The following is a 16,558-nucleotide window of genomic DNA, read 5'->3' as shown; positions in this document are numbered from 1 at the left end:
TATTTTTACCCCAGTATGCATAGCTGTGCTGTTGGCTCCTTTTGGTAATTGGAGGTCCTAGATATAACTGGGCACATCAGGGTCTCAGGTCCCTACCCTCATTGTGTATCTAAACATGGATTGTCTTCTTTTAGGGTTGTTCCTCCCATCATTTGTCGGGGCATCACCTGGGGAAGGAGGAGGCAAGGTCTTCTGGGAAATTTGCTGGTAGCACATTGGTGTTTGCAGCTGTAATTGTGCTGGCACTTGCTGCACAAGTGGTTGCTGTTGACCTAAAGGAGCCTGAGGACCATAATAATAGGTGCCTTGTTGTGGTTGATATTGTTACTGCTTAATACTGTCTTGCTGGTACTTCCTAAAGTGACATTATTCTGTAAGGTGTCCTTATCTTCCCACAATAAAAACCTGTCATTTTTTTATCTCCTCTCATTTGGCCCCTACCTCTACCCATACCTTGTTGTTGTAACTGGGGACGCTGTGAGTACCACAGAGGCTGCATATAATGGTTGTGGTGTCACCATTGTAGTGACCGCAGCTTACATTATTTGAGTTACAATATTTGCTTCCTCTCCCCCCCTTTTTTTTTTCTATCTGCTTTTCTAACTTCTGAGCTGCCAGCTTAGCAACAATGTGTTCATACGTTTCTTTCTCCTTCTTCTCTTTCTTCTTTCTTTTTTACATAGTTCCCTCCATATATCAACGAAGTGCAGGCTACTCGTGACCTTGCAACGTTTGGCTGTCATATGTGGCTTAGTGCCCTGTTTTGGTGGGGTTCTATCTAAGGTGCCATAAAGGACACAATTAAAGTCCCCTGCACAGATGACAGGCATTCCCATGTAGGGTACTAATTCTTGTTGCAGTGTTTTAAAGAACTCTGCACCATATGAGTTGGAGGCATATACATTCAGGAGTCCGAGTTTGCGTCCATCAAATTCTCTGTATAAGACTATATAGCAGCCTTGTACGTCTGCTGTTAGGCTTTTTGATTGGAGAGGGACCCGGAGGCAACCCAGACAGAAACCCCCCCTAGCATAGGAGAAATAGGTCACCGAATACAACTGTCCTTGTCACTTTTTCTGTAGTTTTTGTGCTTCAGTATCCATCAAGTGTGTGTCCTGTAGGAGGGCAATGTGGGTACCTATTCGTCTAAGGTAGGTGTGCCCTCTATAATGCTTTACAAAGGAATTTAGCCCCCTTACATTCCATGTAACAATTCGCATTGGGTACCCATCCCCCATCCCTCCCCGGGTAAACACCCCCACAACTAGTATCTGCCCAATCTGTGTGTGCGCCCCGCTATCCACTCTAGAATCCAGAGGAGAGGAAGAGTGAATCACTGCGCCCACTGGATAGCAAGGAACTGTTCAAGATGGTGTGGTCAAAGCGCATGTAATTCTCAAAGGCCCCTTGCACAACCATCCAAACCACACACGCACTACACTGAAATATAGTAACTTACTACTGCAAAAGATCATAAACAGCAACAAGATACGGGGCGAGGCCAGCCGCGGCCAAAACAAGGGAGTGTGTGTGTTAGATCGCCCCTACCCCACGCATCGCGGCCATCCCAAGTCCCCGCCTCCCCCAGCACCAGTAGGCAGCGCAGTAAGAAAGAAGAGGGGAAGAATAGGAGGATGGAGAGCAGGAAGAAGGGGGTCAATATTCCCAAGCCTGGTAGGAGTCCAGTTCTAGTAGTCCATCTCAGTGTCTCTGTAATGGCTCTCAGGTATCTGCAATGTCCGAGTCTGGGGTCAGGCCGCCTTCACTGCGCTGCCATCCAGAGCGCGACGATGTCTCCGAAGTGATGGATTTCACTAAAAGTCTGGCCTCCTCACGTTCCTGTCTCTTCCGTTCTAGACTTAGGATGCCATCCGGGCGCTCCTTGATCCTGTCTCCTTGACTGGTGCTGTGGCGCCTGTTATTCCTGCGCGCTGTGGCCTGCGAGTTGCCTGCCCTCCAGTCGTCCCCACGGGTCCCTCTGGGTGGGGTTTCCAGGGGCCCCTCATCACTTCTCAGTTCCAACCAGTCCCAGACTGCTTCGGCTTCTGGTAAAAATGTGAGCGGCCCGCATGGAGGACCTTCAATTTGGCAGGGTATAGCAGCATATAAGTGTAGCCCAATTCCTTCAGTTTTTGTTTGACACCTATGTATGATTGCCTTTGGAGCTGTATCACTCTAGTGAAGTCAGGAAAGAATCATATAGTGCGATTAACTGTAATGTACTTGACCCGGAAACGGGTCTCAAATTGTGTGATCCTATGCAAATATTGTATTTTACAGTCAACTTTTTCTTCATTCTCACATATGAGTGCACCTTCAAATATTTAAGTTCAGCATTTCTGCTGTAAAATAAAGTCCTCTTTTGTTTGATTAAATACACTAAATATTTGCTCCATGTATAATACATCTAGCCTAGGGTACACATGATCCATGCATGACTTGCCCCTTAGTTTACTAATAGCTTTGCCATCAGGGCAGGAGTGTTTCTCAGTTTATGTTTAGGCATTCACTTTTAATAAATATATTACTAAAGCATGATGTGGTAGCGCAAATTTACAGACAGTAAATTTCCAAGAAATGTCCAAAAACCTTCCCACTAACTTGCAGCGCTACTGATAAAACTATATAGTGTATTAACAATATCTGTGGAAATTAGGTTTCAGAAAAAAATATTTATCATTTTCAACTCACCAAGTAAAGTGTTCAGATTATTTTTTTCATCCTACTAAATATTTTTTTTGTCACACAAGTAGAAAATATGGTCTTTCACAGCTACTGAAATATATTTTGAAATGATTGTTAAGTTCACTTAGTTATATAAATGTTGTGTTTTAATAAAGATCTGATACCCGCAGCCTTTCATTTCACACAGGTCAGAGAGTTCACCTTTCAAAATCCTGGAACTCTGCATTCACAAGGAAAAACATTTGCATTGCAAGAAGATAAACTGACTTTTGATCTCTGTCTCTAAACACAGAGCAAATGTGACAAGAATAAGATTTAAAGGCATCCTAATTGCTAATTCTCTTTCTGTCTGAACAGAACACCTGTTCTTTGTCCACTCCACAGAAAGGGCCAGTAGGTTCTAAAACTAGCTTGATCTCATAAAAAAAATGACTTGCCATAGCAAGTGGTGGAGTAGATTTTTCGAGCTCTGTATAATCTGGAGATGTGGCTAAATCTCTTGGGGGCAAAGGACCCCTCCTGGGGCCATGGAGTAAATCTTTCAGGGTGGTCTTCAGTATAATCTGCTAAATCATTAGTAGAGGTAAATACGTTAAATGAGGTCTGTCCCCCCAATATCACTATAATATCAGGTGTATAGAGTCCTGTTATAAATACAATATTATTAGGACCAAACTACTTTCTTCACCCTCCTCATAATCCTCACTGTCTTCTTCTTGGAAGGTAACATTTTCTTTCATCCTTATGCTACCTTTTAGGTGGGTGAGATCCCCACGAGTACCTTCCAACTTCAACTTATCCAATTCACTCTCTCCTTTTCTTTGGCAGTGTCCCTTTAATTACTCCACTCATTGTCCTGTGGCCCTCCCCGTTCTTCTATTTCTCTGTCTTCCAGTGACTCCACTACCTTATCAGATAAGGAACACACTTCATCTAGATGACTAACTGCTTAACTGCTCGTTCTATCTTCTTTACTTACCCTGCCTGTCTCTGGTCGATCTGCAAGCACTCTTTTGTCAGCCTCTAGATTGTGCCATTCCCTTCCAGTGAGTTTTCTTACGTGGGTGTTCTCCCACCCTTTTTAGGTGAGTTGTTCAACTCCTTTGTCAAAAGTTATAAGGGAGGTATTAAATACGGTCCTATCGAACTGACAATTCTCTCCATATCACTGTATATGGAGCTGGGAATCAAAGATCTTGCTAGAAGCTCCCATACATGGGTCCTAACTGTGTAGGTAGCGAGAGACCTTGTACCGAGGAATGCCTCGAGGTCCCACCTGTCTCATATATTTGTATGTTTGTGCGTTCCAACATCTGTGGTTGCGATTGAACATCTCCATTATCCAGCTCCAATGTAAATGTGGCAGTGACTTGACCAGTATATTTGTTAGGGCTTTCATCCTCTGTCTCGGTGTCTGACCCTTTTGTGTTGCAACCTACTGGTTCTTTAAACACCTTATCTGAACTATCAGGTTCATTTGTGTCTAATGCGGTATTTCATGTAGGTGGTGGGAAAGGTAGGGCTTCTCCCAGAGTGTGTAGGCCTGTCTTGGTTCTCTCTAACAAACATCTCATTCCTCTAAAGAGGTTCTTAATTTCCTTTGAATTTTCATATGGAGGCCGGGGGTACCGTGGGTGGCGGAGGCCAAGGAGTCCCAGGGGATTTTCCTTCCTGATCTGGTTTAAATCCCTGTCACATGTTCATTGAACCTATGCATTTCTTTAATCGTTTTCCCCTATATGCCCCATGAATATACGTCTGTAAGTGGCTGAGTACCACTGGGTCAAACGCTCCCTCCTATGGCCATGGGTGCAGATTGTTCTGGGTACCCTGATGCAATTCTTCAGTGTTTAATAATCCTGTCTGAAACTGAATGTTGCAAAGGTGAAGACATTTCTGATATTCACTTTGGAACTGTGCACATTAAACACAAAAAATATGTATTTGTACGTTAGTCAATTTAATAAACAGACGCAATATAACAATTTCTCATCAAAGTGTTTACAATATTGTCACCATCTTAGTGACACTTTGTTTCCACCTCACCAAAAATGGTGTGAATGTGAATTACTTCTTATCATTCAATTTGTGTAGACACTTGGACGTTCTTAATCAAAAGTAAACATGACCAGATTCAAAGTCCGCCTCACAACCTGTACCTTATTTACCTTCCAAGACTTCAAGAGTGAAGTGAAAACAAGGGCAACTGTAAGACTTCAGAGTCCGCCCTGGGCTCACTTATCTGTCTGAGCAGCGATTTCCCCCAACCCCTGCCAAGCCATGAAAGATTTTGCATAAATGCTGGTATCTGCTAAACCTGTATGCACGTTGGTCACCGGAGGTGGGTAATGGGGGTAGTCCACAGGGGTCTAGCAGGTCCATCCCCAAGCGGTCTCCTGGCTGACTCCGCCAGTGTAAACTCTGGACAATTTTCCTTCCTCTGCCCTTAGAAATGATCACAGCCTTCAGTCTTGTTCTCAGGATAGACTTTGTCACCTCTGGTAGACCCAGTGTGGTGCTGCATGCAAAGTCACGTAAAAGAGAGAGTCTCAGAGACCATCTGACTGCGTCCAATATTTCTACACTTCAACAACCCTTGGATACAATAGCTGATGCACACGTTTAAAGCCACAAGCACATCTGTTAGCCATGTGATTTCTTTTTCAGCCTCTGTCTTTCACACACATAAGTGATGCCCTTTGGATGTACGTCACCCACCCTACATTCCCTGCGACTGGGGGGTGTTTTGCTGACTCAAGATAACCCCATGTTTCTTAGAACTGTTGTGTTCTTTCTCTGCCTATCTATGTACTGCAACTCGGGCCATAGCACATTCTTTATGAGTTTGTTTTCTGCATGCGCTTTTAGTTGAATGACACAAAATGGAGTCTCTTCACAAGATGGAGTTAAGGTTCAGTTTCCTATCCACACAGGTGGAGGCAGAAACCCATTAGACACCAGAAATGTTTTTGTTTGTTTTAACAAATAGGGGTGGGCACTGTCCACCATGATCATGGCCATTCCCCCACCCCTACAAGAAGTCAGGCAGTCTTTCTGCCCCTATCTGGGTGTATTGGAGCAATTACCTCAATTTGACCCCTCTGCTTGAGGGGCAGAAAGCCTTCTGGAAATCAGTGACTACATTTATGTGTGGTGGGGAGCGTCCCCCCTGGGTGTGGGTGAATGCTCTCCCCCTCCTCGTGGCCTAATAGAATTTGTGCCCCCTATGAGGTGGCTAGGGGTATTCATCCCCAATCTGCAGAAAGCCCACTAAAAACCCGCCATTTAAAAAAGGGCCAAATCAAAAAGGAGGGTGCGGCTTACCCTGGCAACGAGCCATGCCCCCTCTCCAGAAGGGGCAATAGTGTTTTTCTGCCCCCTGGAGGCAGGAAGGAAGTTTATCCCAGTCTTGGAGATTGCATTCCCCCTGGGGAAAGGGTAGAAAGTCCCTTCACACCAGGGATTTTGCCTTGTGGCAACAGAAAGTGGTGCTGGCCACACCCCCCAAAAAAAGAAAAAAAACAAGCTTTTCGGGGAAGACAGGAGATTTGCCCCTGTGAGCCAGAAAGCTTTTATGACAGGAATATATTTTTTATTAACATAAAGAGGTGGTTCTGGCCCATCCTAACATGCGCAGTGCACTCACCCATAAAGCTTTAACAGTCCTTCTGCTCCCCTGCAGACTTTGAAATTCCATCCCAGGGGCAAACAAGAGGACATTTGATTCTTTATTTAAAAAAAAAAAAAATTAACATATGGGCAAGGAGAGAGTGTGGCTAACTCCCAGAATCGTTCCACTTTTAATAGTGAATGACTTCACTTGTTGGGCGTGGGTATGCTGCCACCTGGCAAAACGAATCGGATCCAGGCAGTTCTGGAAACTAGACATCCGAGGGAGTCCAGGGCGTTGTGTTTCGCATAGATCCCACAGCATTGTCTTACCCACAATGCCCTGCAACTGCAAACTTTGACTAAAAACGTACATTTTCCTCACATGTCTGTGAGGAAGATGTCTGGAATCTGCAGGCAGCCACAAATTTGTGTGGGTGGGCACAAGAGACCTTGACGCTAAAGACCCTAAAGCGCTATGTGTAAAGATAAATGATAGGAGTAGTTGGGGGATTTGAGGGCTGTGCTCGGCCGCCAACCCATGCAAATCTACGAACCATAGAAAGTTTTGAAAACTAGACAAACGGGATTCCAGGGTGGTGTGCTTTGCATTGATCCCACGAGGTTTTGTTACCGAAAATGCCCTGCAAACCTCAACCTGGCAGATATCCCATGCACCAAAATCTAAATCCCATGATTTCCTGTGAGGTTTAGGGCCTAATTACAAATCTGGCAGTCACTAAACTGCTAGACTCGTGGTGGTGGTCCGGATTGCCGCAGCTTTGGCGGTCCGGCCATCAAATTAAGAGTTTGGCACTCGGACCGCCAATAGACCGTCGTCTCCACCAGGATCAGTGATCACGATGGAATGACGGCGTTCATGGTTGTAATGAGCCGCAGCGGCCCTGAAGTCAGTGCTGCCGTGCTGATTACAACCTTGTTCTATGCAAGCTTTTTCATGGCCGTCCGACCACCATGAAAAGATAGCGGAGAACAAGTGCAGGGGGGCCACAGGGGTGGTCCCTGCACTTCCCATGTGCCTAGCACCCTTGAAATGCACACTGTCCGCTGTACAGACAGTGTGCATTTCAAGGGTGCTGGTGCGCCCTGCGAACAACAGCATTGCCACCGGCTCAGTTATGAACTGGGAACAATGCTGCTGCACCTTTCCCACTCGGCTGACAGTCAGCCCAGTGGGAAAGTTGTGATGGGGCTGGTGGGGAGGTCTCTTTTTGGGGAGTTTTGCAGACCAATGTTTCTGTCCGCCAAACTCCTAATGACTCCTCTCAGATTTTGGCAGATGTGATATCTGTCACTGTTGTGACAGAGTAAACCATCCACCAGTATCTAAATCAGGCCCTTCGTTTCTTTGGGAAAACCGTGAAGGATCTACACATATGACCCCTTGCTGACAGTAATATATATTTTTTGCTTGCTTTTCAGAAATCAGTAGCTTTTCTGAATCACCCCATGGGTTTCACAGTGGTTTCCACCACAAACTGGAAGTAGATTGAGAGCACAGAAAATAGGAAAATGGACGGTCTCTTTGAAAAATGCCAAAACTGTAGGAAAAAAAATAGTTATTTTATTCAGCTCTGCATTGTCCCTGAAGATGGTGGCTTTAGCGCAGCAAAACATTTGTTGGTGCCTTTTTGGGGGGGAAAAACAGAAATTTTTATCCAGAACACTTTTTTCCTATTTTTCCCAGAAAATCAAAATGTAGCTTTATTTTGCCTATTTTCTCTGTCCCCTCCGGGAAATGCTCAACTCTGGAATCCCAAGTTTTTGGGAACAAAAGGACCCAGATTTGGCATAGATACCTTATGTGGAAAAATAGGTATGAAGCCCTTAGCTCAAACTGACCCAAATAGCTTTAAAAAAAAGGCTTGGCACTGGGAGGGAGGGTGGAAGGGGTGGGGGAGAGGGCAACAATTATGGGGTTAAGTGCACATAGTGTACACAGTAAACCATTTCACAGGTAAATAAGGTAAGTGATCTCAGGTGAGGCCTATGGGTTGTCACAGTTTGCCATCACCCTTGGGACATTCCAACTCATGCGTTTTACTATGCAATCAGCAATTTAAACAAGAAGAGATAGGAAACTGATTTGGAAAATGAAGAAGATTGGAAATGGGAAGGGACAATGAAGGAGAGTCAAAAAGGATAGCAAACTGGGAAATGGAAATGTAAGTCAGTGTTGCAAGACATAGAGCAACTTTGGGAGATCTAGGTTCTTAAAAGTGAATTGTTTCGGCAGGACATGCCTCTGTTAGGGTCTTATGCACCTGCAATGCTCATACTGTTTTAGATTATCCATGGACTCCAAGCTTGTACTTGTCTGTGATTGTCTTCAGACTGGAACTGTGTGCTGCATTTCCGTCTTTTGTTAGCCATAGACAATGTGAGTGATTTCTGTTTCCAGTCCCATAGTGTTGCAATTTTCTCCAGCTACAATTCTTTTGTTATGAATATTTGGCCTCATTTCTTCAGCACGGTTCCCAATGTATTTTGGTGCCACTGTGCGTTTTCCAGGAGGTTCCCTTTTGTTTTTGTTTTTAAACCCTTTATTTCCAGGACAAAATAACACATGCATTCAGGTACATCAGCTGTGGTTTTTTTTTTTTTTTTTTTTTTGCATAATGGCTTCATCTTTCTGACAGTGGTGAGGATCATTACAACAAATAATTACGATGGTTAAACACTGTGGTGGGCCTGGTATTTTCGCAATTACTTAGTCACAGTTCGTAGCTTGCTCACAGCATTCAAAAGTGAGGGTCTAGTCTAGTCGCTACATTGTTCTGTTGTCCATAGTCTTTTGAGAATTTTCGAAGTTCATGAGATATTGCACATTTACTGTACTTTATTTTGTTCTCTGTGAATTACAAAATGTGTTCTCATGTAAATTGTTAGTATCCCATGTCTTGAGTGTAGCAGTCTACTTTGTCCTCCTTCTATATTTGTATTGTATTTATTCCTGACAGCAATCTCTCATTTTTTTAAAATACAGTGGCGAGGCTACATTCGTGGCCCTTTTTTGGATGGGGTTCACTTGCATCCTTAATACTGCACTTGTCTCCAAATGCATTATCACTGCACTCTGGATCTTTCACTGATGTTTTGTATGAGGTGTGATATGTAATTTCTGTGGTAATTAAGAGAATGTTCCAGATTTTACTGTTTCAGCTTAAGGCTTGAAGAGAATTTCCCCTTTCAACTTTTGTTGACATTTTTGCAGACCTCTTTAAGAGCCATTTGCCCTTTCCCAAACTCTAATGATTGTGTCCAGAGTCTAAAGGGACCTGTGTGTCGGGCAGATAAGTTTGTCCTGGCCTAAATCCACCATCCACTGGGCAGTTAATACTTGCTAAAGCAATCTGTCTTTCTTTTTGCGCTTCAGTCTCTTAGTTCTTGTCGATGACCTCTGGACCTGATTGGACCTTGTTGCTACTATTTCCTCTGCTTTGGTTTGAATCCACACCTCGTATTTCCCCAAGTATCCCATAGATTTCGAAGATGATCAAATACAAAGAAAATTCAGTGGATTACTGGATTTTTTCCACTTTGACTTCTTCCGATGAGTGCCACACGCTAATCATTGTGCAGTGTTGTCTGAGTATTTGTTCTAGTGCTGTATATATTAAATCCCAGAAGGTCGAATTTTGTGGAAATCCAAATCATTTGTTTCCATGTCTCCTTGGATTTTAGGCATCTAGCACAAATGTTTCTGATTGTAATGGTAATTTTATGTAATCTCTCAGGTGAGTAATATAATCGGTATAAAGGAATAAATCTCCTCACACCATGTCCTTTATGTTTTTTTCAGCTCTTGGCTACAGTTGTTAAACCTCAAAAAATGTCCTCACTCTTTTTCGGGGAGCCCAACTCTTTACCAAGGAACTGAGCTTCCATGTTCTGATGCCTTATGTCACGACCTGTGTGGTGATCACTGTTTTAACTGCAATCAACTTTAGGTGCCTACCCCCAGCGCCTTGAGACCTTCACAGGTGAGTAGCCACGCTCTACAAAAACTGATTGATTGAATTGTTAAACCAATTGTTAAACCACTATCAAACTATTAAACCGCATGCACTAGTTTTAGAGTTCTAGTAATAAGTAGGATAGAGGCTTCATTTCAGATGTTGCATCAGGTTCTCTTCTGCAGTAAGTATCGCACATATAATGATAGCCAGTTTATGCAAATCTGCATTCCCCTCAATTTTACAAGAAATGCTCATAGCTGCCAAAATGTAAAGGACTTTAAATAACAAAAGTTACAACGACCAACATTAAATTATTTGGGAAGGTATAAATAATCTTACAAACTAGTTTTTCGTTGCTAGTTCCAATAATCAGTATAGGTGCTGTATATTTTATAGTATCATCTAATTCTTCACTCTCTTCTCTCATTTTGTTTTCTTCCTTCTTGTTTCCTTCCATTAATACACTAAAATTAAGTGTATTACCTGCTTTTCTTTTTTTACTTTCTTTTCGTATCTTTTAATAGGTTTTAATTACTCTTAATTAATATTTCCCTTTAACTCATTCGTAACTAACCTGTAAGAGTGCCTCCGTGATCAAACCTAGTTTGATCCTGTCTTTATATGTATACTATTCATTTGAGATAGTAACTGCAATGAATATGTTAGCCAGAAAAAAGAGAAAATCCCAAAGCCAACACTGGAAGTTATTTAAACCCTCGAAGACTGAGAGCAAGAAATTGGACTTGTCATTTTTTTGCAGAAGAACTCTTTTTTTTTTATTTTTTTTTTACTCTGAACATTGTCTTCTGGGAGCTAATTAATTAGTTTAAATGTTTACTGTAATAAAATTCGAATCGTGTCGACTGCTTACCATTGTGGCTTTAAAGTTTGAGCTTCTTTGTGCTGGAGCATTTCTCATAGAGCTACAAAAAAGGTTCCCTGTTAACTTACATCAGTAAAATTTGCCACACCTAATTTTTGTTGTGGGCTAGTTTTGTGGCATCAGAACATTGCTCTGTCTATGCCATGTGGATGGTGAATTAAGACAAATGCTACCCCGTTGCCCCCACCTGAGTGGCTCATTTTGCATTCCTTTTGAATACAGGGCAGGTAAACGATGTGTAATTTCTCCAGATGGATCCAATAGTGAGGAATTGCATTTTAGATGATTTCTGTGAAATAGCCACATTACCTACCAGTCACGAGCAGGTGCCTTCATAGCTGTGTGGAACATATGGCTAACTTTGCCATGTAGAAGACCAACTTAGCGGGTTGGAAGGAGTCCTTTATGAACACAGCATAGTTTGTTACTCACCATAATAACATAAGTTATACCTTGTGAGCTACAGAACTTACTTTGTTGCACCACATTCCTAAATGCAAACGCACACCTTGTGAACTGTACCAGACGGTATTAGACCAGCTCAGTTTAATAACAGCTGAAGGCTGTGATCATGTAATTGTATTATCCGGTGACACTCAATTTAACCCGCTAAGAATCTTTGAGTTGGGATTAACTCGCTGTGAAGGGTGGGTGACCTAGGTGAAGAAACATTTCTGCAGCATTGCAGGTCTAATTTTTCATTTTTTATTTTTTTTATTTTTATTTTTTTATAAATCTGGCGACCTTATCCCGTCCAGTGCTGTCTTGAAGGTATTTATTAAGCCTAGGGGAGTAACATAACTTGCACATTCTCTGAACCTCCTGGAAAGTTGCCCGCGGTCTACCAAAACGTTCTGTATTTGCATTCTACTGTCAGATTGTGCATTATGTAAATACCATATAACAACTGTTCTGACCATTATTACTAGAACCGTCTAGTGTGATAAATGGAGGAAAAATAGGTTTGTATTAATATGTAATTTAAAAAAAGGGACTCTCTGGTAATGTGTGGCAAATAAGACTTTACACCAGAGGTGCAAACAAATATTCTCCTAATCAGAGTTTCACTAAGAGATGCATGATGTATGTTACGGAGTGAAATAACTGCAAAGACAGAACAGTATAGAAATGACACGCCTATATGATTAGTAAAAGGCATTTTTTGCCTATCCTCTACCTAAAAGTACCTTCTCCTGCTCTCCCCAAGTGACTCTGAGTTCCACCTTCAGTTTCTTGGGGGTGAAGGGCGGGGGGAGTTAACTTTTAGCACAAGTCCAAATTCATTGCTACCCACCATGTACCCTGTGGGGCATTTAGCATGCTATTAATCCTTCAACCACATTTGGTACGTTAACAACAGAAGTGTCATTTTTTGTTCGTTTTTTTTGGGTTATTAAACCATAATTACCCAGTAGTAATGGTCCCCCCTTCATGTGTTTGTGTGTTGTCATCTACTCGAAATAACAATTAGTAGCCAGTAAGGTTTGAATGTAATTAGATTTTATAGACCGCTTTTAATTAAGATGTGTTGAGGTGTCACTGTGAACGTTTTAAAATAAAATGGTGGCTGGTGGTGAATTGTTTACATGCATTTGATCCTATTATAGTCATTAGAGTTCCGTAGGTTCAAGGGCTTAGGACTCCTTCACCAGCAAGCATTTTACTGCACATTTAACCAGTCATATGCCTCAACCCTGTGTTGGTTGTAGGAATGGTTATCACTCATATGGGATAGACAGGGTAGCTATGTGCGGGTGATGTGAAGCAGTTGCATTTTTAACCTTTAAAGAAGGAAACATTTGGTACCGTTCTATTTTGCAAATGAAGAGGTTGGTGTTATGTTCAATTGCTTTAGATCATGCCCATTTCACTGAATTAGCGCAATCAGTTTATCCTGCTCAGACCTCATTCTGCCTCAACCATTATGACTAGGGCAGGATTGTTTGCTGAAGGAATGATGACTGAAACCATGAGGACACCAGGCACAGAGAGGGTTCAAAGCAACAGAAAGAACTTAATAGCGGTTCAGTATTCCAACTGTAGGATTCTAGTAGTCCAAACAAATTGTTTTTCAACAACTAAACGTGCATTCACACCAACAACTCATGAAGAGAGAAAGCGTATCTGCTTCAACTTTGTGGAAAAGTATTGCGTACACATGGAAGTAAACCTGTAATCGAGCCCATGTGGTTTAGGATGGCACCCCACACACAGGCATTGTAGAAGAAGGCAACAGTGGAAAATGACAAGGCATTGAAACTCTTTGAATAGTGGGAGACTGTTCGCTGTGAAAGGGTTTGAAGAGTGATCCATGATAGAACGGAGTAGATGTGATTCTGCGCAAAGAGTGAGAAAGGTAAGAGCTTGTAGGTGACCTAAATGATGCAGCCACACTGACCTGTCAGAAAATGATAGCATACTAGCAGGGCAATTGTTAAAGCACATCATATTAGTTGGTGCACTAAATGTTAAATGGATACCCACAATTTTCAGTGAACCACCAAAGAATCGCATAGCAGACATGAAGTGGGCAACAAGAAAAAGCAATTGCTCAGATTTACAAGGCACTTTTTCTAGATCTGTCATGTACAATCAGCTCCTAGGGAGTAATGCATGTTGGGTAAAGGCCAAATGCTGCTGGATCTGCATGGGGTGTTTGCTGGATTTCATTCCATGCCGTAGGAAGAGTACGCTGGGAATAGATTTCTAAAGTTTGCACTGCTCCTGGCTAAGTGTTGCATTAAACTTGTATGCAAATCTTCTCCAGGTCCTAGAATAAATAAATCCCGGATTTGTAAAGCACGACAAATCACCCATGAGAGTCTCAAGTTGCTGAATTGTAAGCATGGAGAGATGAGGTGATTTGCCCAGAATCACAGGATGTTGAGCCGAGACTCTAACCTGGCTCCCCTCAGCTTCGAAGTGGGCAGCACAGGCCGTTACGTGACATCCTCTCCATCAATGGATCCGTATGCTGCAGTACTGGATTGACATAGAAGATAAGGCACTGCAAATTATTTGCTATGGGGTCATTATAAGAGGAAGTTTACTCAGGGATGGAATGAAGTAGCATTGTCAGTCAACTGTGCAGCTGAACCAGGTGACACCCCAGTGGGTCAGTGGAAAAAGGCATGGACTGGCAACGAGGTAGAACTAGGAGAGAATGTAATAAGAGGGATTGGATCTATCCCAGAGTAAATAGACAAAGATACTGAGGGCATTTGCTGCTTTTTGCCTCTTCCCTCACCCCCTTCCTTTTCATCTCAGCTGATGGACAAGCCTCCCCCCACCTCAGCATCTAAAATGCTGAATTTTATTAGCACTTACATTATCGAATTTGTATTAGTATGCTCTACCTTTACTCTTAATAAATACACAAGTACCAGAAATGGTGCTAATAAAATGCCCATGTTAACAATGTTGTTTTATTAAGGGGTAACGAATTTTAGTGGCATCACAAGGTTGAGCTAGTAATGTCTCAAAACCAGTTAAATAGGCATAATTATGCCTTTGGTGTGTAAATACACCAATGTTTACCTTAAAATAAAGATGTAAAAGAAAGAGGTGAGCTGGTGATTGGAACGAGAGAATGTAGTCGACAGGTAACTGTATGTGCAAATTAGTAGAAAATTAAAAAAATAATGCCAAAAAGTGGAGAAAAGACAGAAGGGTGGTGGCAAAAGGTGGAGTAGTATTAGAATTTATTCAAACTGGAGAGAAGAAGATGACCGCACATAGTAGAGTGGATGGATTAGTCCACGCAGTGAATGACGACTGAAGTGACTGCATGAGAATGGGGCGGATGTGGCTAAATACAGGAGAAATAAACTGGATCTGGGCAATTAGTGATGGAAGCAGCAAGGTGAATGGAAGCGGTAGGTGGAATTAATCAGACTGTGCTCATTAGATCTCAGTCTGCTCAATATCCTGTGATTCTGGGCAAGTCACCTAATCTCCCAGTGCCTAAAAAACAGAAATGAATGTGTCCTTCCATGATGTAACTGGTGCTCATGTAAAGTGCTTCAATACCTTGGGGTCGACTTTGTGCTATATAAAATCACAAAAAAAAATAGATGAGAACACAAAGTGATTGCATGTCAGGTTAGGCAAAGATAATCTTTAATTCATCTTTTGATGATCAAAGAGGTCCTACACTGAGAACTTTTTTTCCCCTAACCAGCGCTCTCTGAATATTTACTTAGATAAGCAGCATATCTGAGTAGTTGATACTCTGCTTCCAACTAGAGGAGCTCACATTGCAAGTGCTGGTGCCTTGTATTACTCAGCGAATGCAGTAGCAGTAGCAGCAACAGCAGAAACAACGAAAAGAGATGTGACTAAGGCATAGGCAGCATGTTTCTTACAGACTGTATTTGAGTGCAACTGCAAGACAGAAATAGGGTGAAGAGAGGGACAGCTTTGTGGGGACGTTATAGAACAAGTATTTGCAATGCAGTAGGTCTCGCATTTGCGAGAGTTAGAGCTATTGGCAATGTAAATGCATACTTGGACTTTCCTTGTGACATAAACTGGTCAATCCTGTCATAATTTGGTCTTTTCCTGCCACATAATTCCACTGGCCCTGCATATAACTAAAGCACTTCCATTTACCTTCTTCCTCTATCTGCAGCAAAAATGCAAATGTTGCCATTTAGCATCCTAATTTAAACCTGCCATGCTAATTCCAATAGAATACCACTTTCACCACCCTACCATCAGAGGTGCTGGCTGGCTAACAAAGCCCCCCCTCCCCCAAAAAAGGCACAAGACAGCCACGGAGGAGTAACGAGAAAAATAAGAGAGAAATAAACTAGGAGGGTCACACAAACATATCAAGAGTGTTCAAACAGTCATAGTGTAATAAGGATGTTTGCTACAGTGGCCTGAATCATGGTCATAATTGCAATAAGGAGAGATTAATAAAACATATACAATCATCATGTAAACTCAACAAAATATCAGAAATAAACTTTTGGCATTAGACTGTTAGCTCAAAATAGCCCCTATAGGGCACCACAAAAAATAGCATTTGGAAGAAACATCGTCATGTCACCATACAGTCAACCCTTAGAGGGCATAACCACATGAAAACAGAATGGGAGAAAGTAATGCAATGTAACAATTTATGTAGCCCCTAGAGGGAATAGTGCCTTACACATTTTCAGGCCTACTAGAATATTACTGCAAACAAAGCCCTTAAAACACAAACTACACCCATCTGTAAAACAAAAGTTCCAACTATGAGAAAACTTAAAAGGACACTGAACGGTGGGAGGGTTTGTTATTTTGCCCCCATCCCCAACCTAGTGTGGGGACCCAGAGATGACCTAGACATACAGAGTGTGTCGTGCTGAACATTTTGATGGTGGTCCCATTGTGCTAAGATCACCAGGTCCCATTG

The 16,558-nt window shown here is 42.3% G+C and overlaps 1 protein-coding gene across 2 annotated transcripts in view; it reads left to right on the top strand.

The window, feature by feature from the left end:
• WDR47 (WD repeat domain 47) overlaps positions 1–16,558 on the top strand; it is a 357,246-nt gene that overhangs the window by 39,744 nt on the left and 300,944 nt on the right. The window contains exon 2 of one of the 2 annotated variants that reach the window (XM_069232387.1): positions 10,118–10,298. The exons of the other annotated variant lie outside the window; for it this stretch is intronic. The gene's annotated coding sequence lies outside the window, so the exon portion shown is untranslated. The remainder of the gene's footprint in view (positions 1–10,117; positions 10,299–16,558) is intronic. 2 annotated transcript variants of the gene reach the window in all.

Source organism: Pleurodeles waltl, chromosome 4_2 (genome assembly GCF_031143425.1).
Source record: "Pleurodeles waltl isolate 20211129_DDA chromosome 4_2, aPleWal1.hap1.20221129, whole genome shotgun sequence".
NCBI classification, from domain to species: Eukaryota; Metazoa; Chordata; class Amphibia; order Caudata; family Salamandridae; genus Pleurodeles; species Pleurodeles waltl.
This window is presented reverse-complemented; position numbering and strand designations above follow the sequence as displayed.